This window comes from Pygocentrus nattereri, chromosome 20 (assembly GCF_015220715.1).
Source record: "Pygocentrus nattereri isolate fPygNat1 chromosome 20, fPygNat1.pri, whole genome shotgun sequence".
NCBI classification, from domain to species: Eukaryota; Metazoa; Chordata; class Actinopteri; order Characiformes; family Serrasalmidae; genus Pygocentrus; species Pygocentrus nattereri.
The window spans coordinates 27,538,818-27,551,033 of NC_051230.1; the positions used below are offsets into that span (position 1 = coordinate 27,538,818).

At 38.9% G+C, this 12,216-nt stretch overlaps 1 pseudogene; it reads left to right on the forward strand.

Annotated features, from left to right (window-relative positions):
* The first annotated feature begins 738 nt into the window (after positions 1 to 738).
* LOC108438715 lies at positions 739 to 1,761 on the forward strand (annotated as a pseudogene).
* Positions 1,762 to 12,216: the final 10,455 nt, after the last annotated feature.

Consider the following 12,216-nt stretch of genomic DNA (forward strand, 5'->3'; position numbering starts at 1 on the left):
GCACAATGACTGCTGGGATAGGCTCCAGTACTCACCACAACCCAGGAGAATAGACGTCCTTAGTTATGAAAAGGGAAAATCAAACAACCTTCGTACATACATCCCCCACCCATTTTTAGGGGCTCTGAAGTAATTGGACAAACTAACTAAACTGTCATTTTAATACTTGGTTGCAAATCCTTTGTTATGACTGTTTATAGGATGTTCAAGAGATATACAAACATTTATCTTTTTTAGATTCTGAGCTTCCTACTTTCAAGGCTTACCAGCACTTTATATTTTGTGGTAAACCCTCTATATTTATGCAGGTGAAGTCTTTTCTTGACTCTGCTACACCTACTTCCTGAAGAAGTCTTGGTCTGACCATCTGCAGTGGGGGGGGGGGGGGGGGGGGGGGTGTTCTTCACCTAGTTTATCCATCGCAAATGTTTTCTGTTGTCATTTGTTTTTGATTTTTCAGCCTAATGAAGACATGATTCGTTGCCAGTTACAGACACTTTTACCTTATATTAAGGGTAACATGTTTCATATATAAAACACCCTGTAGGCTCTCTAATGATTTAACCTGATTGTAGCAGGCACAATGAAAATAAAGCAGCCCTATTACAGATCCCTGTGGTACACCATAAAGAATCTTTGTTTGAAGTGTGTCCACCTATACTTACAAAGAACTTTCTTTATTTAGGATATATGTCAAATCTCTTTAAGGCAACTTACTTTTTCTGTGTCTTCTTTACAGAATTAAGCCACATGATGACCTCAGGTCCAGGGACAGCAACAGAATATATAGGATCCAGAAACGAGAACACCACAAGTCAGTCTACGGCTTCTCCAACTTGCAAAAATGCAATATGTATCTTCTTTGCAGCAGCCAATTTGATGATCTTCATCCTGGGTGTTGCTGGAAATGGTTTAGTGATCTGGATTGCAGGGTTTAAGCTAAAGAAATCAGTTATCATTACCTGGTACCTGAGTCTGGCCATGTCTGATTTCACATTATGTGCCTTCCTGCCTATTGGTATCATTGATATGTTAAAAAATGAGTGGGTCTTCGATTACTTCATGTGCAAGTTCTGGTCTTTCTTCACACTGCTTAACATGTACAGCAGCGTCTTCCTCCTCGTCATCATCAGTGTGGACCGCTGTGTAATTGTTACATTTCCTGTGTGGGCACAAAACCAGCGCACCGTCAGAAAGGCCTCTGCGGTAGTCGTGCTGGCTTGGCTCATCTCAGCTGCACTTAGTGCACAGGCGGTTGTCCTTGACGATGTTGAACATGATCACCTCGACCATACCACGTTTTGTTTCTACAGTCACATAAATGATCAAAATCATTTTGCTGAAGTGGCATGCGAGTTAATTTTTGGGTTTCTGATTCCTTTCCTGGTCATTATTGTCTCCTATGTTGCTGTTGTCCGAAAGCTGAAGTCCAACCAGATGCCAAAGTTTCAAAAGCCATTTAAGATCATGACGCTGCTGATTGCTAGTTTCTTGATTTGCTGGGTGCCTTACCACACTATTGCACTGATGGACCTAAACTATGAGAAATATAAGAGTTTTCTTCCTACTGCATATGTGGTTGTCATCATTCTTGCCAGTGCCAACAGCGCTCTGAACCCATATCTTTATGCATTCATGGGGAACAACTTTAAGAACCAATGTTATGCACTTCTGTCAAAGATTGAGAATGCAGTTAAGGAGGACATCTAATGGACATCTCCTGCTACCTCCAGGGAAGGCAAACTTTCAACTACTGCTTGAAGTTTTTTATTGACTGTCAAAAGACAAGTAACTCTTTAAGTGCCAATGTTATGCCAAAAGTAAGGTGTTTTAGTTGATTTAGTCAATTTGTTTAAAAACTTACATCATTACTCAATAATAACTGATATTCATGTCGAAAGCAGTCTTTCAGACAAGGATAGTTAAACGGTCATAGGATTCTGATTTTAATCTCATTTTAATGACATTGATATTGATTTTGCTTTTATTTTAATGAAAAGTAGTGTCCAAAAGTCTACAAGACACCTTTTATGACAACTGACTTAAACCTAGATGGACGTTTATAACGTCTTTTTTTATTATCATAGCAAATCTTAATGGTATAACACATTGAAATGAAATGATATCAAATATTGACAAAAGCAGCCTTTAGGACAACTGAAGTCTGCTAGAAGAAGCCTTTCTAAGCTAATGTCAGTTCTTATGAAAGTGTGTAGGCATCAGGTAGAATTACAAATTCAATGTAGATTTTTCAAAGCAAAGAGGCGATTTTGGGAAAGAGAAGTAAGTGACTCGTCACACCCGACCTACCAATCTTCAGTTGGCAGTTGGATAAGGGAATCTACAGTTTTATGCAAATGTTTTGGCACCCTGTTCATTTCACATGTCTTATTGAAGTGAAAATAACTTAAAAACACATGCTGTACATAGAAAAATTAGCATCACTTTGTTTTCTTTTTTTTTTACATTAAGCTCAGGCAAATAGAAGTTCATGTTTAAGTTCCCTGTTAAAAATTGTAATGTGTGTAGAAAATCAAAAAATAAACTTTTAAACCCAACTATATGTAAGTTATGTGTATGTTTTATATATATATATATATATATATATATATATATATATATATATATATATATATATATATATATATATACATATATATATACATATATATATATATACATATATATATACATATATATATATATATATATATATATAGTTTTTGCGCATTTATTAAATTACCACAATGTCATTATATATGTAACATCCTGTCACTCTCTGTCCCTGCCTTTCTATGTTTCTGCCTTTATTTTCTTATCATGTACCTTTGTTTTCTTGTTTCCCTGTGTCATGTGCTTTTATTTACATTGACCATATGCCTTTGTTTTCTAGTACCATGTGATTGGTTATTGTTTCAAATTTATTTGAGCTGTCTAATCTATCTTATGCTTGGTTGTGCTAATCATAGTTTTTCCAGGTTGAAAGAAAATTTCCTCTGTAATCTGATATATTACATTAATCAAAGTCCCACCCATGCCAAAAAATAAAACATAAAAATTAAATAAATGAAAGTATATATCCATCCTACTTAACATAGCTCAAACTGTTTTCCCAGAGTAAAAAAAAAATTTGACCTCAGATATTAAGGATTATGTAATACAATTTAACAATTGCCAACTGCTTTTTATATTATTTGTAATTACCTTCCATTAAACATTTTTTTAAATTCTCTTGTGTGTGACGATACATTTTTGGAAATATGAGGTTTTACTCCAACAGTGATGATTTTAAAAAAACATCACTTATAAGCTACTTTATATTGGGATATGTCTGTCCCAAATGTATTTACTGATTACATTGCACTGAAATGCATTTATTGCATTTTTTTCAGTGTTATTATTTTAAAAATCTTTGGGGTTTCTTTTTGTTTGGGCCCTTGTGCTAGGCCACCTCCAGGAGGAATCAGAAAACCAGGATGAGCCAATCAGGGCTGATTGGGAGCAGCTGTAGAAGCTTTTTTTTAAGGAGAGCTCTCCCAGAGCTCTTGAGTTCATACTGCCAAGAGCATGGCACTCTGACTAAGCCAGTAAATTTGGAGTTGGTTTCTCTCTTGAGTTATGATGCTGTCTTCTCAAGTTATTTCATTCAGGAGAAGTATAACAGGAAGAAAGTGTCCTTTTCTGTTGAGTGCTAACTCTTTTGTTTGAAGATGCTGCATTGGTATTTCTTTTGTTTGGCCTTGGCCTTTGCCCTTGTTTATCAAATCTACTGCAAGGCTTTCCTAAACATTCCAATGGTAACATACCAGTAACACCCTCCCCCTGGTGTCAAGCAGTCGCAAGTTAGAATCTCACTCAGGACCACCTTGATTTTCTGTCTTTTCCCCTTGTTCTTGAGTCTCTATTGCTCAACACTTGAGTCCATCTCTTTGCCTTGTTGGTGGCTTTTCCTATAGCTCTCTGGGTTTCTAGCATGGGGATTGTTGGGTAAATCTTCACATTTCCACAATACACTTTTAAAGAGAAGTTGAAAATTATGCAATCCCACATTGTCATGTCAGTACCTTGCTTATCCATGGCCAGAGCCTTATTTTAGCCATGACCCTGCATTTTAGAGCAGGAGTTGAGACTGCATCTCTGTCCCTCGTTGCCACATGGTGAGCAATTAGATCCCATTATTTTGAAGTAAATGCATCCAAAAATTTTGTGTTTTGGAGTTCTGGTCAAATTTTGATAATTTTAACTACCAAAACAGTCACAACTTAAACATTGGATAGTGTTAGAATTGCTTTAATGGTGACAAAATCGAAAGTTTATTAATGTTTTACAACCCCAATTCCAAAGTTGGGACGTTGTGTAAAACATAAATAAATACAGAATACGATGATTTGCAAATCCTTTTCAAAATACATTCGATTGAATACACTACAAAGACAAGATATTTAATGTTCAAACGGATAAACTTTATTGTTTTTTGCAAATATTCACTCATTTTGAATTTGATGCCTGCAACACATTCCAAAGAAGTTGAGACAGGTGCAACCAAAGACTGGGAAAGTTGAGGAATGCTCAAAAACACCTGTTTGGAACATTCCACAGGTGAATAGGTTAATTGGTTAATAGGTTAACAGCTGAGTGTCATGATTGGGTATAAAGGGAGCATCCCTGAAAGGCTCAGTCGTTCACAAGCAAGGATGGGGCGAGGTTCACCACTTTGTGAACAACTACCTGAGCAAATAGTCCAACAGTTTATGAACAACGTTTCTCAACATGCAATTGCAAGGAATTGAGGGATTTCATCATCTACAGGCCATAATATCATTATCAATATCAATATCAAAAAGATTCAGAGAATCTGGAGAAATCACTGTAAGTAAGCAGCAAGGCAGAAACCAACATTGAATGCCCGTGACCTTCGATCCCTCAGGCGGCACTGCATTAAAAACCAACATCATTCTGTAACAGATATTACCACATGGGCTCAGGAACACTTCAGAAAACCACTGTCAGTGAACACAGTCCGTTGCTCCATCTACAAGTGCAAGTTAAATCTCTGCCATGCAAAGCAAAAGCCAAAGGCTTCTCTGGGCCCGAGCTCATCTGAGATGGACTGATGCGAAGTGGAAAAGTGTCCTGTGGTCTGACGAGTCCACATTTCAAATTGTTTTTGGAAATCATGGACGTCATGTCCTCTGGGCCAAAGAGGAAAAGGACTGCCCGGATTGTTATCAGCGCAAAGTTCAAAAGCCAGCATCTCTGATGGTGTGGGGGTGTGTTAGTGCCCATGGCACAGGTAACTTGCACATCTGTGAAGGCACCATTAATGCTGAAAGGTACATGCAGGTTTTGGAGCAACATATGCTGCCATCCAAGCAACGTCTTTTTCAGGGACTTATTTCAGCAAGACAATGCCAAGCCACATTCTGCACGTGTTACAACACCGTGGCTTCGTAGTAAAAGAGTGCGGGTACTAGACTGGCCTGCCTGCAGTCCAGACCTGTCTCCCATTGAAAATGTGTGGTGCATTATGAAGCGCAAAATACGACGACGGAGACCCCGGACTGCTGATCAACTGAAGCTGTACATCAAGCAAGAATGGGAAAGAATTCCACCTACAAAGCTTCAACAATTAGTGTCCTCAGTTCCCAAATGCTTATTGAGTGTTGTTAAAATGAAAGGTGATGTAACACAGTGGTAATGTTTTACACAACGTCCCAACTTCATTGGAATTGGGGTTGTACTAAAATAAATATAATTAATGTATGGGGTCTCTTAAAGCAAAATGATTTTAGGATAAAGTCTAAGTCAGTTAGTCAAAATGGGCTTTGAACTCCAATGCAGAATGATCCATATATACTGCATCAAAAAATACAAAAAAAAAAAAAAACAATTTGAATTATACCTTGATATATTTTTGGCCATATCATTCACTTCAACCATGAAATATGACCAAAAAAATCTTATGTAAGATAAATGTTTGTCTGTGTGACTTATGTTGTAGCACATAAATACATCCATTGGTGAAAATCAGTGCCTGCTTCGTGATTTGTGAACGGGTGTGTTAGAATAATGCAGGTAGAAAGTATGAACAGAGAGAATGAAAGTGAGAGACAGAGGGAGAAAGGGAAAGAGCCTTGTTTACTTTGTAGCTGACCTCAATTGACTGCAAATGTGTTGCCAGGACAGTCTGAAGTTTCGCTTCTGATTTTCTAAAGCTCAATTTTCTGCTCAGATACAGGAAAAAACAGTGGAAAAATGTGCTGGCAGATAGATTGTGTTAAACTCCTCAACCCCTGAAATGGCCAGGGCCCAAAGTTTTCTTACACACTTACATAACCTCAGAATAGCTCAGCATTGAAGTCCCTGTAGTCACTGAATAATATGCCTTAGTATATATATAAGGATTTTCTGAGGTTAAATAGCATTGACATCATGCATGAGAAATGGTCTGACCTTTTTGTGGGGTTTAGGGTCTTTTAGGGTCTAGGGTTTAGGGTCTTCCAATTAAAGGAAGAATTACATCTATAGGGTATATGTTTTTTGTTTTCTTTTCTTTGCTTCTCGTTCGTTCGTTCGTTCGTGTTTTCTCTCTCTCTCTCTCTCTCTCTCTCTCTCTCTCTCTCTCTCTCTCTCTCACATACTCTAGCTTATTAGGAACTCGCCCACTCATGAGTGTGATTGACTGGAGTCACATAACGATGCTTGCATCTGATTGGCTGGCTGAAATTGAATGGAGTACTTCTTCAGCAGTTGTGCTGGATGTCCTAGAGGCTTTTCTCCATGACGTCTTGGGGCGAATGTTTTTAGACCTGAATCGCAGCTCAGCTTGTTTGTTTTATGGCTAATGTATTGTCTGATTTTCTGTCCTCATCTCAAATTTAAATCAAATTAAAACCTTTTGTTTTCTACCCAGTTATCTCCACTGTTAAACAGTAAGCTCATGGTCTGTCTCTGTAAATGTTCAACCTTATGCTGACCAAGTTGCAGGAGTGGGTGCCATTTCTTTTGTCTTTGTTTTCTCTTGTTTTTAGTGTAGTTAGGGAGTTAGAGAAGTTGGAGAAGGCTGACTGTCTTTTTGTTTCTTGACTTTGTTTTGCATAGGTGAGTTAGTTTTCTGGACTCTCTAGCTAGGCTGATTTTTGTCTGTTGTTTTGGCGCATGCCCACTCTGATGTTGTCCTGTGTCGTGTTTACAAAAGAGCAGCATAAAGAAAATAACACAACTTGATCTGTTTAAATGTCATCTGGCTCTCTTTTGCCTTTTTTATGTTATGATCATCGCAAACCCCTAGACAGGTCGTAACAGGAAGGAAACATTTCAGGCCGCTTGCATCCTGTTAATTATCTACAGACATCATGTCTGATGCATCTGAGGTCAATGCTGCCATATAAAGCTGTAAAGTACTTAAGATCACTCACGCAATTAATTTTCTTCCAAACTTTTTACTTCCAAAAGTTTTTGCAGCTTGTGAGTGACACAAATAAAACATAAAAAATAAATGAAAATATATATATGGACCACCCTACTTCAAGTAATTCAAACTTTTTTCTCAGAGTAAAAAAAAAATAAAATTGGTGAGGTTTTGCTCTAACAATGACGATTTATGAAATCTTCACTTATAAGCTACTTTATGTTGAGCTGTCAGTCCCGAACGTATTTACTGATTTATTGCATTTATTTTTTCAATGTTATTATTTTAAAGATCTATTTGGTTCCTTTTTGTTGGGCTCTCCTGTTAGGCCACCTCCAACCTCTAGGAAGAGTCAGAGAACCAGGATGAGCTGATCAGGGCTGATCAGGAGGAGCTGTGTAAGTTCTGTTTAAGGAGAGGAAAATTTAGTGTTTTGGAGTTCTGGTCAAAATTTGATGAAATTTTTACTACCAAAACAGTCACGACTGAAACATTGGATAGTGTTATAATCGCTTTAATGGTGACAACATGCAACTAGACCACTGACTGACTGACTGACTGACTAACTAAAACTGCCTTTCATGTCTGGCTTTACACTAAAATCCTTTTAATTTGAGTGACCCTGTACCTTAATTATATTAATTTCATTAAAACTAATAATTCCATTTTTTCTCTATCAGAACAATCACAACACTACTGTCACATCCTGCCCCTTGTTTTGTGACTCCGCCCCTGTTTCATTACACCTGTTTTCCACCTGTCCCTCGTCATCCTTGTGATTATTTAAGCCTTGTGTTTGCCCTTAGTTTTCGCTGGTCTTTGTTTGGATGTTGTTTATTGTTTGCTTGTATTTGATGTATTGTATTGTATTCTCATGTTGTTTGGTTCTTGTTTGGGGTTTTGTGTTCATTTTGTCATGTCTATCCCTCCTGCTCTCCCTATTGGCCATCTGACCCTGGACCGTTTTGACCATGACCCTGGATTTGCCCTTAATAAAAGTCGTTTATCTCAGCGTATGCATCTGCCTCATCGCTCCTCCACATTTCAATTACCGAAACTGTAGTTGCATGCCTTTAAGGCTGATGTGAACTATCTAGACTGATAGTTCAGAGACTGATGCTTTCCAGCCATATTGAAAGGCCTGTTGCAAGGATGAGCGGCGGTGGAGTGGACAGAGAGATGTAGTGAAGCTTCTTTCCCGTTTTATTTATTTATTTTTTCTTTTTTCTAAAACTTTTCATCAAACAGAGCAAATACAGTTTGCCAGGCTAAGTCAAATGAATGACCCTGAACACAACTACTTTAAACAGCCAAGACACAGTACCTTCTCCCAAAGCATCTACACCAAAAAGAACCCCTGCTCTGGAGCCTCTACTGGGCTTTTATACCCGTAGCCCCTCCCCATAGATGAGCCCAATTGCACAAGTAAATCAATCAACTAAATAACAACATTCTAAATGCAAAATAACAACAGAAAAGACTAAACACAAAATACATAAACACCCAAAATAATTTCCACTAAACAAAAATCCCCACTACTCATTATCAAATACATTTTCCCCAAACTCAGTAAAACACCCCAGCTAAAATAGTCTGCACCACCTGAAGCGCACTGACTCCCCCACAATAATTGTAGAATGGACCAGTCCCTCGGTTTCGTCCGAGGAAAAGACTGTGGCGCGTGTTGAAAATGCGAATGGTGAAATGAAAACAAACAAATGCTACGAAGTGGCGGTAGGCCTCCCTGCCCACTGTAACAAATGCGAACGAAATGCTATGGCGAAGGGTGAAATATGAAATGCTTAAACCGGGTAAACCAAGACAGCAAACGGGATTAAAAATACAGTGCTACTCGCAGTAAGTCAGCTGGAGTTTTAAAAATGCCGGCAGATAGCTGCCTCTGCGCCTGTGCGCTTGCGTGAATGACTGGGTGTATGAGAGTGTGTGTGTGATTGGCATGAGCGTCACGGCTGCTCCGTGACAAGGCCTATAAAATTGAATGCAATTTACTTAAGATGCTCACATAGCTCATTAGAAAGCCACTGATCATTTCACATCATTGCTTAATGATTTGATTTCAGGGCTTGTTGAAAAGCTGATAGTAAGTATTGCTTACTATCTCAACTCGACAAGATATTTAATGTTCAAATGGATAAACTTTTTTGTTTTTTGCAAATATTTATTCATTTTGAATTTGATGCCTGCAACACATTCCAAAGAAGTTGGGACAGGGGCATGTTTACCAATGTGTTACATCACCTTTCATTTTAACAACACTCAATAAGCGTTTGTGAACTGAGGACACTAATTGGTGAAGCTCTGTAGGTGGAATTCTTTCCCATTCTTGCTTGATGTACAACTTCAGTTGCTCAACTGTCCGGGGTCTCCGTTGTCGTATTTTGCGCTTCATAATGCGCCACACATTTTCAATAGGAGACAGGTCTGGACTGCAGGCCAGCCAGTCTAGTACCCGCACTCTTTTACTATGAAGCCACGCTGTTGTAACATGTGCAGAATGTGGCTTGGCATTGTCTTGCTGAAATAAGCAGGACTTCCCTGAAAAAGACGTTGCTTGGATGGCAGCATATGTTGCTCCAAAACCTGCATGTACCTTTCAGCATTAATGGGGCCTTCACAGATATGCAAGTTACCCCTGCCATGGGCACTAACACACCCCCACACCATCAGAGATGCTGGCTTTTGAACTTTGTGCTGATAACAATCCAGACAGTCCTTTTCCTCTTTGGCCCGGAGGACACGACGTCCATGATTTCCAAAAACAATTTGAAATGTGCACTCATGGGACCACAGGACACTTTTCCACTTTGTATCAGTCCATCTCAGATGAGCTCAGGCCCAGAGAAGCCGGCAGTGTTTCTGGGTGGTGTTGATATGTGGCTTTCGCTTTGCATGGCAGAGATTTAACTTGCACTTGTAGATGGAGCGACGAACTGTGTTCACTGACAATGGTTGTCTGAAGTGTTCCTGAGCCCATGTGGTAATATCCGTTACAGAATGATGTCGGGTTTTAATGCAGTGCCACCTGAGAGATCGAAGGTCTTCGGCATTCAATGTTGGTTTTCTGCCTTGCCGCTTACTTGCAGAGATTTCTCCAGATTCTCTGAATCTTTTGATGGTATTATGGACTGTAGATGATGAAACCCCTAAATTCCCTGCAATTGCATGTTGAGAAACGTTGTTCTTAAACTGTTGGACTATTTGCTCACGCAGTTGTTCACAAAGTGGTGAATCTCACCCCGTCCTTGCTTGTGAACGACTGAGCCTTTCAGGGATGCTCCCTTTATACCCAATCATGACACTCACCTGTTTCCAATTAACCTGTTCACCTGTGGAATGTTCCAAACAGGTGTTTTTTTGAGCATTCCTCAACTTTCCCAGTCTTTGGTTGCCCCTGTCCCAACTTCTTTGGAACGTGTTGCAGACATCAAATTCAAAATGAGTGAATATTTGCAAAAAACAAAGTTTATCTGTTTGAACATTAAATATCTTGTGTTTGCAGTCTAAATATAGGTTGCAAAGGATTTGCAAATCTTCGTATTCTGTTTTTATTTATGTTTTACACAACGTCACAACTTCATTGGAATTGGGGTTGTGCTTTATAACTGTAATTGTAATTGACCCAAATACCAATAACACTATCTAAACAATCTAAACACTTTCTGCTGTGTGTTCTATCTTTGCACTATCAACAAAAAGCTCTAAACAATAAACTAACCCAAGACTGCCCGTCTCTCTGCCTTCCTGCTTTCTCCCAGAAGGCCACTACAGAGTTAACATCAAAAGCTGTGAACTGGGCTGGAAATCTTACTGGAGCAGAGAGTGCAGAGCCTGGAGAAAGCCAGCTGCAAACAGGAAAACCTGCAGAAGTGAAAGCAAGCAAAGGGGGTGGGGCGGAGAGCATTGCTGCCAAAATTACAAACACACACATGCACACACAAACAACAGCAATATTCTAACATGTTCAGAAAATTAGAGACATGGTATGTAGCTTAATTTCCCACCAGAGTGGTGTTCTGGGTTTGTGGAAGGGAAAAGACTTTTGTTCGACACTGTTTTTAGGCTTCAGGAAGGGAGTGTGAGTCCTTGGCAGCTGAGCAGGTTACAGGGTGTGAGGCTCAGAGAGTTGTTAGAAAACCCATTCCGAGTAGGAGGCAAGGCTGGAGCCAAATGCAGCCTTAAACTGCCTCGTGTTCTTCCATAGCGTAAAATGCTACAACATTATTATTACACCATTGTCACAGATGAGTTGATGTGTGGATATCCTGTACCAAGAGACACGCGAGTTCCCACAGAACATTCTAAACCAGTTTGTTGTGAAAATAGTTTTCAAATTATATCTGGTTTTAATGGTAATTATAGTGACTTATGGCACTTGCTGGGTGTTTTACATTTTATATTAAAAACTTAAGCACTTAATGATTTGCGATAAATAAGTAGTAAGGTTCCTAAATGTATTTCCTGTCTCAGTAACATGATTAGTTTAGTTTATTTGCAACATCCTGACTTGCAATCCAAAGATGGAATTTTGCGGTATATATAAAATATGCTACAGAACATTTAAAAGAATCAATGTATAAAAATACTACACACAGATACACATGCATCGCATTACAATGAATCAAACAGCCTAATCCCACATGGAATAGTGGATTTTTTTTGTCTACTGGTTCTTGCACGCTCAAGCGACAGCTGGGCATTTTTCCGCAGGAGATCACCTGTTCCGTTACCCTTATTGAGTGGAAGAAGGTCATGTAAAAGATCTCTGGGCTGTTGCACGTCATTTA